A 16624-nucleotide genomic window follows, 5' to 3' on the forward strand; every position below is an offset into this window, starting at 1 on the left:
GAAAGGAGGGAGGGAGGGAGGGAGGGAGGGAGGGAGGGAGGGAGGGGGGAGGGAGGGGAAAGAAAGTTATGAAGATAGAAATTTTAGAACTCCAGATGTGTTTTAAGATCTGAAACAGAGATCTAAGCTCTCTTCCTGGGAGCGGGGCTCAGAAAAGCAACCAAGATCCAAAGGCTTCTCTCTAATAAGCTAATAGCAAAATGTTAGCATGAAGTATTTGGGCATGAAGAGCAGAGGGGTGTGCCCAAACATGTTCATGATTTAGCATTTATGGCATTAAAGGCCATTCGGGGGGCTGAGAGAGGACTGTAGAGGGTTAAGGGACTAGAGGTGAGAATAAGGAAGGACAGAGATGAGAACAGGGGAAGTTGTATCATGATAAAGTAATTACATTTAAACTGGAAATGATTTGGGGACAAGAAAGATTTGTGGGTAACAGAAGTGCATGTGGAATTGGCTAAATTTTCAGTCCTTAGGAAGAATAAGACCTGAACATTGAGTCTTATTCCAATTATTTTTTAAAGACTTTTATTTTTTTGCACTTTTGAGTTTTATGACTTGATATGGCATACTTAACCAGTATATTTGTACCATCATGTTTGATGGAAGGAAGGAAGGAAGGAAGGAAGGAGGGAGGGAGGGAGGGAGGGAGGGAGGGAGGGAGGGAGGGAGGGAGGGAGGGAGGGAGGGAGGTGTTTCTGTTTCCTCCCCTTTAAACAGGAAGTATAGTGCCTGACAATTGTAGTTCATAGAAATGTTGTCTCTTTGGTGTACTATTATGTGGGATACTCTGAATTTATCAGGAGGAAACTCTCATATTAAAACAAAGATAATTATTTTTCATTATGCTAGATCCCATACTGAGAAAATCCATATTTTATATTAGTTCATTTACTAAGATGACAGTTCTAACACATTTTTGGTGCCATGGCCATGAGATGGGCATGTTGTATATTTTAATGTTGACTTGGGGGTTTTTTTCTGTGCACACACAGAGACTTTATTCCGGACTGTGTTTTTCCTGTCTTCTCCAGACTTATAGTAATTGCTAATATGCAATCAGGGGTTTAGTTATTTTCACACCCTCATATTAAGCAGAAAATTCATAAGTATTTACCAGATTGCTGAATGTGTAATTTCTTCTCTCCCCATACATTATAAAATGTTTGGCTTTGTCTAATGATTTTGTCTCAGTTTCCCTTATTCCACTTGTCAAGGAATTCCCCTAGCTTCTTACTATCCTGTCTCAAGGACTTCAGTATGAGAAGAGAAACTAGCCAATGTGACTTTATGTCAGTTTACAAGCTTATGTTAAAGAACAGTACTTAATGGTTAATTACTTGTACCTTTTTAGTTGTGAGAACTCCAAATAGGAAGTTGCCTGGATCAGTCAGCTTCGTGTTGGAATGTGGATACTTTAACTTACTGTCTTTTAGAACTTGGAGAATCTCTATCTTTCTTTCCCTGTAGTGGAGTTTTGTGGGGGGAAAGAAGCAGGGAGGCCACCAAAGTGGGGCCAGACATTTCAATTGCCTATTTTGTTCATTGTCTTCCTACACTTGTTTTCCCCCTAGTGTTATGTTTTTTATACTTATTTTTAAAGGGGGCCTTGAAATAGTAGGGAATAAATAAATGGTTTAGGATAGAATAAATAAATGGTTTCAGGACAGGCCTGAAAGAAGAAAATAGAAAAGAAATAATGAAGTGCTTGAATCTTCTTTCACATAATACCAGATCCTGGGAAAGGTTTTTAACAGCAATAGGCTCCCAATCTGACACATAACTCTTTTTCTTTTCTTTATAAGGTTAAATGGCCCCTTGCTGCTTCTCCAAATGAAGTAAAATTGCCTATTTTTAATTGCTAAAGTCATCTTTTTTTTCATACTATCCAAAGAATGTGTTCATTAAGTCTAATATCCTATTTATGAGACAATAAGACCAATTTTCATAAATCACACTAGAAAATCAGTAATTACTACATAAAAAGAGCTCCAGGTTCTACAAGTCCTGTAAGTATATGGTGACAGTCTGCAGCTCCTCAGTGAAGCACTGGGATCTTCTGCATCTCCTGTGATTTGTGAATATTTAACTCTGCCTCCAGTCAGTACTGGGCTGTACCTTCCATTCATTTTATCTCACCCGAGCTTTAGGTTCCCTTATGATAAACTGCAGGTTGTGAACTTACATCTTTCCCAATCCTGGATATTGTATCCTTTTTGTAACAGAAACACATTTCAGACTTAATAGAACCAGGGTTTTTTTTCAACTATGAAAGGATGAGAGATATGTCTGAAACTATTCTGCTACCTTTAAGCAGGTGGACCTAAAAGAAGTATGGCAACCACTTAACCTTCCTTATTACTCCAACAACCCTCCCACTAGTATTTATTTCCCTACTTCTTCAGGAATTGTTTTCTAATGAAGGTTTGCATTCCCTTCAGAAGATAAAGCTCAGCAAAGTAAATAGCAAGAAAAATCACTGTGTCTTACAGATGGAAAGAACAACAACAAAAAATCTAAACACAATCCTTGAATATGTGAAAAAGGAAAGTGAGCCCAGAATGGCCTATGTATCCTGACTAATGTCATTCCACCACCTAAGGAACAGGAAGCAGAGTTGGAAATCTGGTCCTCTGGCACCAGCTTAGAGTTCTCTCTATGTAGGAATTCATGGTGTTCATGGCACACCTAGATGGAGAAATGGGAAAAGGTGAAGTATTCTAATAAAGCATTCCATTCTAATTTGGTACCTCTCAGAGGAAGCTCTGAGGGGCCCTAAGCCTGGAAGTGCAGGAAGTCCTCTTTCCAGAGTCTCTTCCATCATAGCAAGTGCTGGCTTCAAAACAACTTAACGTTACATTTGTCTTGAGAGTCTAGTAATAACATCATGGCAGACCTACCCAGCCAACATTTCCTTCAGGGCCACAAGTTTTCTAAAACTGAAATAAAAACTAAAACAGTACTTTCGTTTCACAGAAAGCAAAAAAAGAAAGGGGAGGGGTGGAGGGAGAGAGAGGGAATGACATTACAATAGGTATATGACAATTACAGCCAGTGAATAAATTAAATGGTATTTTATGATTCAATTATTTAGGATTTTTTTTAAATTAACAAGAAATGATATACATCATTTTAAAATATTAAAAATCACTACAAGGGACACATGAATGAACTTTGGGCAGAGGAAGTACAGGAACCCAGAAGCCAGCAACACAGGACAGAGGTTGTTCCAAATTATATCACATTCCATTGCACTACCTTAGAGCACTTTTAACTTTTTTAAATTTACATTAGTTACCTTTTCTGTATGCAACATCCCTTGAATTTTATATCAGTTTCTTTCACTGTCTTAGGTTTAACACACTGAGTGTAATCTGGAAAATCATCATTACATACTATTAAATAGCATCAATGTTATGATAATTTCTCACTTTTTATTCAAATTTTAATTATGACTTAAATTTTTTAAATGAATTATGAAGAGCAGTACTCCTATAAAACCAACAGAGTATCATGTTAATTAAAAAGATTACAAAGAAGATGTATGAGCCCGGCCAGGCGTGGCTCAGCGGTTGAGCATCAACCTAGGATCCAGGCGATCGGGGTTCGATTCCCAGTCAGGGCACATGCCCGGGTTGTGGGCTCGATCCCCAGTGGGGGAGTGCAGGAGGCAGCCGATCAATGACAACTCTTTCATCATTGATGTTTCTATCTCTCTCTCTCTCTCTCTCTCTCCTTTCCTCTCTCTGAAATCAATAAATATATATTTAAAAAAAAAAACAAAACAAAGAAGATGTATGAAAGGCCAACAGGTACATGAAAAGATGCTCATCACTAGTCATTGGGGAAATGCAAACGAAAACCACAATGACATATCACCTCGCCCCTGGTAGAATGGCTATCATCAAAAGAGAAGAGAACAAAGTATGATGTGGATGTGGAGAAAAGGGAACCTCTGTGCACTGTTGGTAGGGTCATAAATTGGTTCAGCCACTATGGAAAATAGTATGGAGGGCCCTAAAAATTAAAAATAGAACCATAAGATCCAGCAGTATGATCCTTCCACTTCTGGGAAGATATCTGCACTTCCCTGTTCATAGCAGCATTATTAACAATAGCCAACACTTGAAACAAGTGTCCATTGACAGATGAATGTCTTTATATAAATACATTAAAGATAAGTATGTAAATATTATTCAGCCATAAAGAAGAGGAAATCCCATCATTTGTGACAACATGGGTAGAACTTGAAGGCCTTACACTAAATGAAATAAGTTACATAGAAAAAGACAAATACTGTATGATCTCACTTATATGTGACATCTAAAAACAAAGCAAAGCAAACAAGCTAGAAAAAGAGATCAGACTTATAGTTACCAGAGACAGAGGGGAAGGTAGGGCAGGGAGAAAAGTGTTCAAAAGATAAAAACTTCCAGTTATAAGATAAGTTAGTACTAAGGGTGTGATGTACAACATGATGGCTATAGCTAACACTGCCGGAAAATATAGAAGAAAGTTGTTAAGAGAATAAATCCTAAGGATTTTTCTCCTTTCTTTTATTTTATTGTATCTACATGGGAAGATGTATGTTAGCTGAACCTATTTGGTAATCATTTCACAATCAATATAAATCAAACCATCATGCTTGTATGCCTTAAGCTTATATAATGATGCATGTCAATTATTTTTCAGTAAAACTGAAAAACCAACATTACAACATCAACTTTATTACACTAGATGGCAGCAAATAATTAGAAGGGCTAAATAAAAGAAAATATTTGAGTATCACATAAATACTGAAGCACTGAAGTGAGTAGAGAAAGAATGATAATATTTGAGAAAAAATAAAACTTCCACCTGGCTGACTTCTGAAAGTTCTTTAAGATTTATCTTTTATTTCTTTCTTCATCCAACAAATATTAACAAATTATTAAACAAATACTTACACTAGTACAAAGTGCTGTGGGAGTACATCCTCTATGCTGATTTTATAATTCTCAGGTACCATACAAGGACTTAATTTGCTGCTGTTGTCCAGGAAATAACTATGTTTTGGTCTTTGAAGACTCCATGTTTACCATATAACTTTGGTACATAGTAGGCCCTCAGATTTTACATTCAGTTACTTGTTAGTTTCCAATCATAACAGTACTCTCATACCTCTGTAGTTTTGCATAGGTTGTTTTCTGTATGTGCAATTATGCCCAATGCCCCAGCACACACACACACACACACACACACACACACTACCCCTTTCAAGTGCTTTGTCTTTGCCAAGCCTTCAGTGACCATCACAAGCATATCAGAGCTCCCTCTTCTATGTCCCCAGCAGTCTGAGAATGTCTGGAATAGTGGGGAGTTCTGTGTTATGTTTGTCTCCTCCTCTAGACTATGAGTAGCATGTCATACTTATACATAGCCACTACCCAGCACAGTTTCTCACAAAGCAGGCTTTGTGTAAAGTCTGCTGAGTGATTTAGGTGTGTTATAGGGATCAAGCTTCTGTGGTAGAGGTCTGATCATAACTTTAAAAATGTAGGTGTCAGCATCATGTTTTGGTATGGTAGCAGATGGGTAAGACTGGCAGTGGCCAATAAGCCAGGAGTTCCTTCAAGGCAGATTCAAGGTCCGTGATATCACATGGTTAAATAATACTAGTACTAAGGAAAACTATGAGGTGCAGGGGGAGAAGCAGAAAAAGAGAAAAAAGGAGAGAATTGAAAGGAGAGGGGAAAGGACAGGGCACACTCTGCCAGGCCTGGCTCCTTATCTCTCTCGGCCTTTGTAGGAACCCTAGGGTAGAGACTATTAATATTTGCATTTTACAAAATAGGTTCTTAAAATTTGAAAAATTTACTCAAAGTCATAGACGGTAGGTGATGGGGTTTACAATGATTCCACTGACATTTACCTTTGTCAGAAAACTACTGTCAGGCTACTCAACACTCCGTTTACTTGTTATGCAAACCATATCTAGGTTTTCCTAATGCAGCCCTGTAACTTCTGGTTCACCTACCCTATAGCTCTAGGAAAAGAAAAATTCAAGTAAAACAGTGTAGAATCACCACTGAGTACTTCTAACTTACACTATATTACAAATCTTTGCCAAAGATGGTGTGGATTAAGGAATTTGAGTGCTGATGATCGTTGATGAAATCGTGAGCAAAACAAACAAAAAAACCTCTGGAATATATTCATAGGTCTCTTTCTCTTAAAATATATATATATATATTTAAATATATCTTTATTGATTTCAGAGAGAGGACAGGAGAGGGAGAGAGAGATAGAAACATCAATGATGAGAGAGTCATTGATCGAGCCCGCAACCCGGGCATGTGCCCTGATCCAGAATCGAACCCCGATCACCTGGATCCCAGGTCGATGCTCAACCGCTGAGCCACGCCCAGCCAGGACTCTTAAAATATATTTAATCTTTTTCTCCTACTTCACTTTCCTTCACTCCTGTAGCAGACACTTGCCATTTGTTTGCCTCCCCTCCCACCACCTCACTCCCAGAATCTGTACCCCTTCCTTCTCTTTGGCTTTTTGTGAACTATCCTGAATCCACAAAAATGAAACTCAGAGGAATTAGAGACAATGCAGTGCGGAAAATAAATAAAGATTATTAATGTCCTGTGAAATTATAGAAGATAGGGCACCTCTGAAACCAGAAGAGGGTACTATAAAAAGGAACATTCTGCATGAGATGTGTTAGTCACCTATTGCTTCATGACAAATTACCCCAAAACTTAGCAACTTACAGCACACACATACTATATCACAGTTTCTTCAGGTCAAGAATCTGGGTGTAACTTAGCCTGATGGTTCTCTCACGAGATTTTCTGCCAACCTGTCAGCTGGGATGCAGGTTTCTGAAGACTTGACAAGAACTGGAGGATCCTCTTTAAAATAGCTCAACACAGGTGTTGACAGGAAACCTCAGTTTCTCACTCCACTGAACTCTTCATAACACAATTGCATGTTCTTACAACATGGCAACTGGCTTCCCCCAGAGCAAATAATCCAGAGGGAGATAAATAAGATACCCACAGTGTCCTTTATGACCTGGTATCCAAAATTGCATACTATCACTTGCATTTTTAAATTCATTATAAGCAAGTCACTAAATCCAGCCCATACTCAAAGAGAGGGCTATTCAGACTACACGTTTTGATGAGAGCATCTGAGAATTTTTAGACATACTTTAAACCATCACGTAAGAAAAATAGCTGTAGGAAATTATATATGATCAAAGCATGACCATCAAAATAAAAATTCAACAGAAGCATTAAAAGGTAAAGTTGAGAAAAGTTAACAAAAAGTCAGAGATGCTTACTATGAGAAGAGTAGTAAGAAAAAGAAAACTTTAATCCAAAAGCTCAAATTCCCAGCTAACTGGAATTTCAGGAAAAGAAAATAACGTAAATAGAAGGGGGGAAATAATTAAAGGAAAAATTTTTCCGAGAATCAAAGGACATAAATCTTCAACTTCGTAAAAGAGCACCCCTATTGCCTAGTGTAACATAAGAAAAAACAACCAAAACCAAAACATAATAACACCAGAAATAAAGAGGAGATTCTAAAACTTCTAATATTTCTAAAACTTATAATTAAATGTTTCCAAGAACCACCCATCTGGTATTCAAATTTACTACATTTGTAGTGGTGCGGGGGATTAAATTTTTTTATATCTATTAAGTTCTCCAGGTGTTTTTAAAGATTTGTCAAGTTTGGTAACCTTTGGTATAAAGAGATCTGAGAGGAAAGTGAGATAAACATTTTTATATTTAAGTATCATCTTTCTTTAAAATCATTGGACATATTTTTTAAATATTCTGCTATAAATAAATCTACTTTTTCTTCATGGGTGGCAGAATTATCCTCATCTTATAGGATCATGGTGGAGAAAGGCAAAAAGAATTTCTAAAGCACATATAATATTTCTCTCAGCTTGATACGCAAGGAAAGGTAACCTGTTCTCTAACAGCACTAAAGAATAAAAGGAAATGACTTAAACTACAGCAAAATAGCCTTAGGGTAAGGAAGTTTCCTGACATTGAGATTTGTTAAACACTAACATGGGTTTCTAGGGATGCTATGAAATATTCAACTTGGAGAGTTTTTAGAAAATGTTTCACGTCTCTGAGTTTAGAGGACAAGCTGAAGTAAAGAAGACAGTTGGGAAGACTGAACACATTCATTCACTTAGTAGGTTCTTGTTGAGCTCCTGCTAAGTGTCTCTAGCACTGTGGTAGGTGCTGGGTATTTTAAGGTAGCATTTTCAAGTTTATTTGATCATGGAATACTTCACAAATGAAAGTGTGTGCATAGATCTCCATCAAGAGAAACTGCTAACATATAATGCTTATTTGCAAAAAAGCAAAATAGGAAAAAAAAAAGCCACAGATTAATTGCTGCAAGAAAATAAAAATTAATATTTATTAACAAAATTAATCAAGCTTAGTAAAACAGCTTTCATCTCATATTTTGTTATAAAATATGATACACATTTAAAAATTATTTATATAATTTCTATAAAAGAATTCTACTTTTTCAGAACATGCAAGAGTCCATCGAAGTTATCTGATATAAGATAAATATATTTTCTATAATCAATTAAGGGGGTAAAATATGGGTCTATTCCCTAGACCAATCAAAAAGTTGAAATATCTATCAACAAGATTAAAGAAAACATACAAGCGCTATATGAAGAATCTGGTAGTCATTTACTGAACTATATCAAAGAACACTTGACTAAATGAAGCATTTCAGGAGTGGAATACTCAGTATTGTAAAGGTATCAGTTCCTTGCAAACTAACCTACAGATTTAATGCAGTTGTAAACAAATTAGATGGGTAGGTGAGTGGACGGGTGGGTGAGTTAGGATGACATGGAGAACTGATTATATGTTCATCAAGAAGAATAAATACTTTAAAATAAACAGAAACATGTCACGTTTACCCTAGAAATTCAATTCCTCTCCCTCCAAAGTCCCACCTAAAAATGACACTGAATATTCTATTGGAAATGCCCAATAAACTCACGAGGAAAAGGCCAACAGAGCGGCAGCCGCAAATGACAGCGAGGCCGTTTCGGAGGGTGGCTAGCAGACACAGTGACAGAGAAGAGGGCGCTGTAGGGTGCCTACTGAAAAGCAGCACGTCGGTCACCGCAGTGAACCCGGAGAGGCTCAACACAGACCACTCGGGGGCCCTGGGTGTGGGGAGAGGAGGCAGAGATAAAAACAGAGAAATTGGTCAAAAGTTTGTATACAGAACGACTGAAACACCAGGGCTTCTCAATCCAGCCCTGCCAGGCCACTGTCCTCTCTGAAGAAAATGGAATCAGAGAGGCTCTATGTTTAGACACTACAGATGGGTGAGTTACAGGGGAGAGTAGTGTCAAACCCACACCCTGAGCAGTAAGAAGTCAGGATCTTTCCTTCAGTCTAGGAATTTCGTGGATCAAATACTAATGGCATCCTGACAGCTGAACCACCCTGCAGTGAAGCCAACCACTTAGCTTTTTAGCACCTCATTCTAAAATATAAATGGATAGTCTGAATCACCAGACATTTGAGGAGAGTCTCTACCATTAAATACTGAAACAAAAAAACAAAACAGGTGGGGTGCATGAAAGGGGAAGGAACCCCAACCCAGATGCAAGAAAGTGAACTAAAGAAAGCAGCCAGACATTTTGTTATTCCCTGTGGTAAGGAAAGGGAACACATCACGTATATGGAATATTACAGAACAGAATGATATTTTTAAAAATAACACCCATAACAGGAAATAGCTCTAGAAAAGTTACAACTCAAACATAAAAATTAAAATTCAATAGATCAAATTGATAAGTTCCAGATGGTATAGCAAAGAGAAGATTAAAGAGGCAGACTATAGTGCAGATAATATTAACAACAACAACAACAAAAAGAATGATATGGGAGGTATAATACCTGACTAACAAGAATTCCAAAAAGGAGAACATAGAGAATAAAATAATAAAAATAAAACTTTCCAAAGTAAAAGAATTTCCAGATTAAAAGAATCTACTGAGTGCCCAGGAAAACTACACCAGTATCATTAAACTCTAGTATCAAAATCATGAACTTCAAGTACACTTAGAATAGTCTAGAAGCTTCCAGGGAGAAAAACAGAGCACTTAAAAGTAAATTAAACAATTAATTCAGATAACTAAAAAATAATGACAGTTGAGTCAGGCAAGAATCATCAAAGAATCCTAAAATGAATAGGTAAAAGTAATTTAAGAACAATTACATAGTCAAGAATTTTCCAGGAAAAATAGTAGCTTATAATGGAGGAATTTGGCAGACACCATTTTAACCAAGTGATCAAGGTTAATATCATAAACAATGGAGCAGACTGACATCTCGTGCCTCCTGATGGGATGTATTGCAGATAACACATTAGGCCCCGGGCAGATGGCTCAGTTGGTTAGAGCGTCATCCCGATACAACAAGGTTGTGGGTTCAACTCCTGGTCAGGGCACATACGAGAATCAACCAATGAATGCATAAATAAGTGGAACAACAAATGGATCTTTCTCTCTTTCTCTCCTTCTTCTCTCTCTAAAAATCAATAAATGAAAAGAACACATTAACATTTATATAGTATTCCTGCCAAAAATATATAACCTGAATCTAAGCATGAGGTCAGACAACCCAAAATTGAGGGAAATTCTACAAAGTAACTGGCCTGTTGTTTTCAAAAACATCAATGTCACAAGACAGTCTGAGGAAGTCTTTGATATTAAAGAGACATAACAACTTGGAAACTAAATGCAATGCATGACGCTAAATTGAATCATTTTTAAAATGTTACAAAGGACATTATTAGGATAATTGGTGAAATTTTAATAAAATTTGTAGGTGAAAGTACTATATTGTTTTAAATTTTTAAGATTTTCATAATTGTACTGTTGTAATTTAAGTGAATGCCTTTGTTCTTATGAAATATACACTTTAATATTTAAAGGTAAAGGCATGTATTCTGTGAAATTTACTCACAAATGGCTCAAAAAAAAATGGAGATTAGAATGTCACCTAATTCCATTATAGCAACATAGGATGCTAGAAGCCAGTGGAGCAATGCCTCTAAAATTCATAGGGAAAGTGATTTAACCCCTTCCCCAGAATTCTACGCAGTTTTCTATTGCTGTGGAGCAAATTACCATAATCTCAGTTACCCACTTATTATCTCAGTTTCTGTGAGTTAGAGGCCTGGGCACAGAGCTGGGTTCTTGCTCAGGGTCTTACAAGGCTGCAATCAAGGTATCAGCTGAATCTGTGCTCTCACCTGGAACTCAAAGTCCTCTTCCAATCTCATTTGACTTGTTGGCAGAAGTCAGTTCCTTGAGGTCCCATGAAGTCGTTGCTTCCTTGTTACCTGTCAGCCTGGGACGGCTCTGATTTCCTAATGGCTTCCCCTCAGGCCCTTGCCACAGAGCCCCCTCCTCTAGCAACACAGCCGTTTGCTTTGTCTTCAAGGCCAGCGGGGGAACATCTCTCAGATGCACTTCCTTCCCTTGGAGGACTCACCTAGGAAAGCAAGACTCAACCAGGATCATTTCTCTAACTAAAAGTCAACTGATTAGTAATTTATTCATGGGAATAATATTCCATGGTATGTACTAGTACCACCCGCACTCAGCAGGAGAGGATTATGTAAGCTGTGTACATCATGGAGAGGGAATCTTGAGGGCCATCTTAGAATTCAGCCTACCACATCCAGCCAAACCTTCAAGCTCTCAACTTTGTATCACATTAGAGTCTCCTGGGGGACTATTAAATCCTATTATCAGAATTCTCATTTAGTGGGTCTGAGGCAGGGCCTGAGAATGTGTTTAGATTTTGGTTTTTGCTTTTTTTTAAAATCCTCACCCAAGGGTATGTTTATTGATTTTAGAGAGAGAGGAAGGGGGAGAGAAAGGGAGAGAGAGAAACATTGATATGAGAGAGAAACATCGATCTAGTTGCCTCCCGTACTCACCCCGACGGGGATCAATCTCGTAACCTAGGTATGCACCCTGACTGGGGAACCCAACCACAACCTTTTGATATATGGGACAATGCTCCAACCACCTGAGCCACCTGGCCAGGGTTTGTTTTTGCTTTTAAGGCTCTCCCATGTAATTCCAATATGCAACTGGGGAAAACCACTGGAATCGAACAAAAACCTTTTTAGACATTTAAGATCTCAGAGAATTTACTTCCCCTTTACCCTTTCTCAGGAAGCTATGAGAGAAGTACTCCTTGGTTCTTCCTGGCTCCCTGGCATCATCTTAGTGCATTTAAGCTGGACTTATATGAAGGAACTTATGAACTGACATTATCAAAAGAGACATCTTACACTATTACCAAGGTTTGATAGAGTCACTTCAAGAAAATGCGAAGTTGGTAAATACTTCCTTTCACAGAGAGCTCTCAGGAGACAAAGACTTAAAGATCATTTATGCTGACCCCAAAGGGACAGTGACACCACCTCTTCCCTGCCCACCTCTGTGAGGTTGTCTCAAGTAATTAGTATGGAGGGCTCAAACCTTAAACCTCCAGCACAAAACAGAGAGACAGACAGACAGACAGACACAAGACAGGCACAGGAGATCCTGGGAGAGAAAAGAAAAAAAGATCATTTAACTGCCACCTGAAGATTTTGTTTATTGGAAAGGAGGCCAAATGAAAGATACTCTCCAACCTCATTAACAGGCTCCTAACCTCGAACGGACATCTATCACTGCCTATGAACATCAAAGACTCCTTGAGGAGAAGCCACCGACACCAGAGGTAGACAGCTATCCTAAGACATAAACAAGGCCTGGATAACGATGGATTGATACTGAACTCAGAATCTATTTTGTTTGATTCTCTTTAAAGATATTAGTCGTAATAATAATTATACTTGTTCTTTGGATTTTTCTATATTGTCCAACTGCTTATGATTACTGAACATGGCTTATGTAGATGTTATACTAGATGCCAAATACAAAAAAATGAGACAGAAGGCAAAACTTGGGTCATGATAGTTCACAGAATAGAAATGATTCAATGTTTTTCACAATGAAGGCCAACTTGGGAAAAATTTGGCCTCAGCTCAGATCCCATGGTTATAGTATTTTCCCATCCACAATAGTCAAAAACATGACATCAATACTGACATATCCTTGGAATGAGCCTTCCTAGCTCTGTGAGAACATACTATCGGACCAAAAGGTTGGCCACCAATGCATCCTTCAGATTGATTTATGATCAAAGCGGGTAAGTTGTAAGTGAAAAAAATGGGTTCTATTGAAAGTAACCTCACAGGGTGATCTGATCATAAATTCCTAACCAGGCAAGTCAGAGTAGGTAATCACAACCCAGGCCTATAACTTCTTTAGTGAAAGGTTTTAAGCCAGCCCTATTGATTGTTCTTGTGCATCTAAGTTAACACACCTTTGAAATAGCAGGAGTAATACCCCTCAAAGTGGGTATTAACCCTCAAGAGAGCACATAATCTTGTTAACTATTCTGTAATCCAATCTACACCTTGCTTTCTCCCACCTGCATGTACATTCCCTCCTTATTTTCAAAAGCATAAAAGAAGATGCAAAACTGCTATTCTCTGTTCATTTGAGATCTTGCTTCCTGGCATGTCATCAGTTTGGCTCAAATAAACTCTTATAAAAGTTTTTTAAATAAGTAAAGATAATATACATACCAACTACAACATAAAGGTCAGCTATTGGGGAAGGGGGGGACAGAGGGACCTATATCATAGTAAGGTGTCTCTCTACATTTATTTGAGGTGATGTAATATTAACACTCAGTACACTGTGAAAGTTTAGGTATATATATTGTAAGCCATAGAACAACTGTAAAAAAAAAAAAAGAGAGTTATATCCAAAATGACAATATATACATTAAAATGTAATATTAAGAAATATTTGAACAATTCAAAAGAAGGCAGGAAAGAATAGAAAGCAGTAAGGGAAATCAAGAAAACAAATAAAATAATGGGCCTAAATCCAACCATATCAATAATTACATTAAACGTAAATCATCTAAAGTCAGCGATTAAAAGAAGAGATTATCAGATTGGATATTTTAAAAAGCCCTAACTATGTGTTGTCCACAGGTAAATCACTTTGAATACAACAACATAGAAAGAGGAATAAAAAGATAGGAAAAGATATATCACAGAAAAACTAATCAAAAGAAAATGGAGTGTCTATATTAATGTGAGACAAAATAGATTTCAGAACAAGGATATTACAAGGGACAAGGAGAAATAGTACACAATGATAAAAGTCAATTCATCAAAAACATGTCATTCTAAATGTGTGTGTAACCTAACAACAGAGCTTCAAAACGTACAAAGTGAAAATACACAGACATGAAAGGAGAAATAGATAAATCCACAATTATAGTTGGAGACATCAATGCTCCTCTCCCAGAAACTGTATAATTAGTAGAGAAAATCAAGAAGAATATAGAAGGCCTAATAATGTTATTAACCAACCTGATATAATTGACTTTCATAGAATATTCCTCCCAACAATGCACATTAAAATTTAGTAAGTGCATATAGGACATTCTGGGGCAAAACAAACCTTAACAAATTGAAAAGAACTGAAATCTTAAAAGTATGTTTCCTGACCGTAACTGAATTACAATGTGCTATAAATTTGCTCACTCTGTTTGGTGTATTTTCACTGTTTGCCTTTGCAGTTTTATTCATCCAGAGTATATTGCTACATAACCAAGCTGACTTGTTTCCAAATTACTTCACAAATTAGTAGTGACTTAAGTGCTACTACTTAAGTGCTACTACTAAAATGTATATTTTGCAAAATATACATTTTAGTATCAGTTATCATTATTTTCAATGGAAATAAATCCAAAAGGCAAGAAACTGTTAACATATTTGCAATGTGCTAAAATGGAATAAGAATGTCATCTTGAACAGTTAGAAAACTTAGGTGGCAATTCTTTAATTCTGAAGTGTTCCATCTTTTTTGTTTGATGTACGGTCTGAGAACCACTATTTCAACTTGTCCTGTAAAATATTCTTCTTGCAGTCATAGGACTTTGAGCAACAAGTTTTGTTATAATAGTGCAAACACCTTTGGAAGCAAGATAAAGCACATAACAGAGCAATGGTCACCAAATAAACCAAATGTATCAACCCTGAATTGGGCAGTAAATGCTACTCCTGCACCAGTGAATAATCATATAGTCAAGCAACAAGTGTGGCATTTTCTGCTGACACATGATTTCTTAAAGGCAGATTATTGCATAACAAAAATCATAATGTAATTAACATTTTCTTATTAAAAATTACATTTTAGAAGGAAAATTATACCTAGCAGAATGTTTCCCCACCAAGGACTATCTAGGAATCTCTCATGAAACTCTGCTTGGAAACACAATTTGGGAAACGCTGCCTTAAGGTTTACTTTGACTAGTAATTCAGTATATATATATATATATATATATATATACACACACACACACACACACACACACACACACACACATACACATATATGGAGAGAATGGAGAGATCGCACAAAGTGGAGAAAGAGGAGGGAGCAGAGAATGAAGAGATTGAAGAAAATGGAGAGAACAAGGAGAGAATGGAGAGAATACAGAAAGAGAACATATATATGTTTCAATATATATATTCATACATATAATTCCTTGCTCTGGAGTAACATAGTGTTCTGAACCTGCTAAAAAAAAAAAAAAAAAATCACTGGTTCGAGAAAAATATTTAGAAACATAGGCCCCTGGAATGTGAGATGAAAACCAGAGCTTAACACAATACAGAAATACAGGCAAATGAAACTAGGACCACATAGATGTCATTCACAGTTGGGCTTGAACGTGTGGTGTCGGATTTTCGCTCTGCTTGACAAGTTGGACTGTAACATTTCTGGGATGGGTCAGTTCCAAGTCCCCTCTACTCCTTAAAAATTAAAGGGAGCACCTACGTTTGAGGACTTTATCACTGCTCCTATGCCTTTTCAATACAATGAAAGGCCACTAGGGGGAGGAACACGAAGGAAACTGGGCCCTAATCAGGAGTGATCTCAAAAGGCAACAGATCGCATTACAAGGCTCTCAGGCAAAAAGAGGCTTCTGTGGTACGCAGCACCAAAGCACCACCTTGAACCTGACCTATAGTCAAGATGGCTTTTCTGACGTCTCCGTGGGCACTACTCGGAAAAAGCGCGCCTTCTGAATAGTCAGTTAAATCCCACGAGCTGATTTCTGAGAAAAAAGGGCGTGGTGGGGGGGGATTGCAAAAGGTCTTCCCTGAGTCAAAGGATTGACTGCAGAGGGCTGTGGCAGCGCATTCCTCTTTCGGGATGGGCTACAACTTAACCTTGTGGGCAGAAGGACGCGCAGCGACGCTTTATAAAAGGCCTGCTTTCTAGTATCTGGAGCCACTTCTGGTTAGCCACCGACGAGCGGCGGTTAGCCACCGCGCCCCCTCTCTCGCCCCGGAGCGAGAGGAAATCTCATTTCCTCTCCGGGCAGAAAGTGAATGATCTCGCTGGCTCCGGGTATCTGCCCTTCTTTCTCTCTCTACCCCAGCCCGCCTGCTGCTCGTAGAAACCGAC

This window comes from Miniopterus schreibersii (assembly GCF_964146895.1).
Source record: "Miniopterus schreibersii genome assembly, chromosome: 5".
In the NCBI taxonomy this organism is placed as follows: domain Eukaryota; kingdom Metazoa; phylum Chordata; class Mammalia; order Chiroptera; family Miniopteridae; genus Miniopterus; species Miniopterus schreibersii.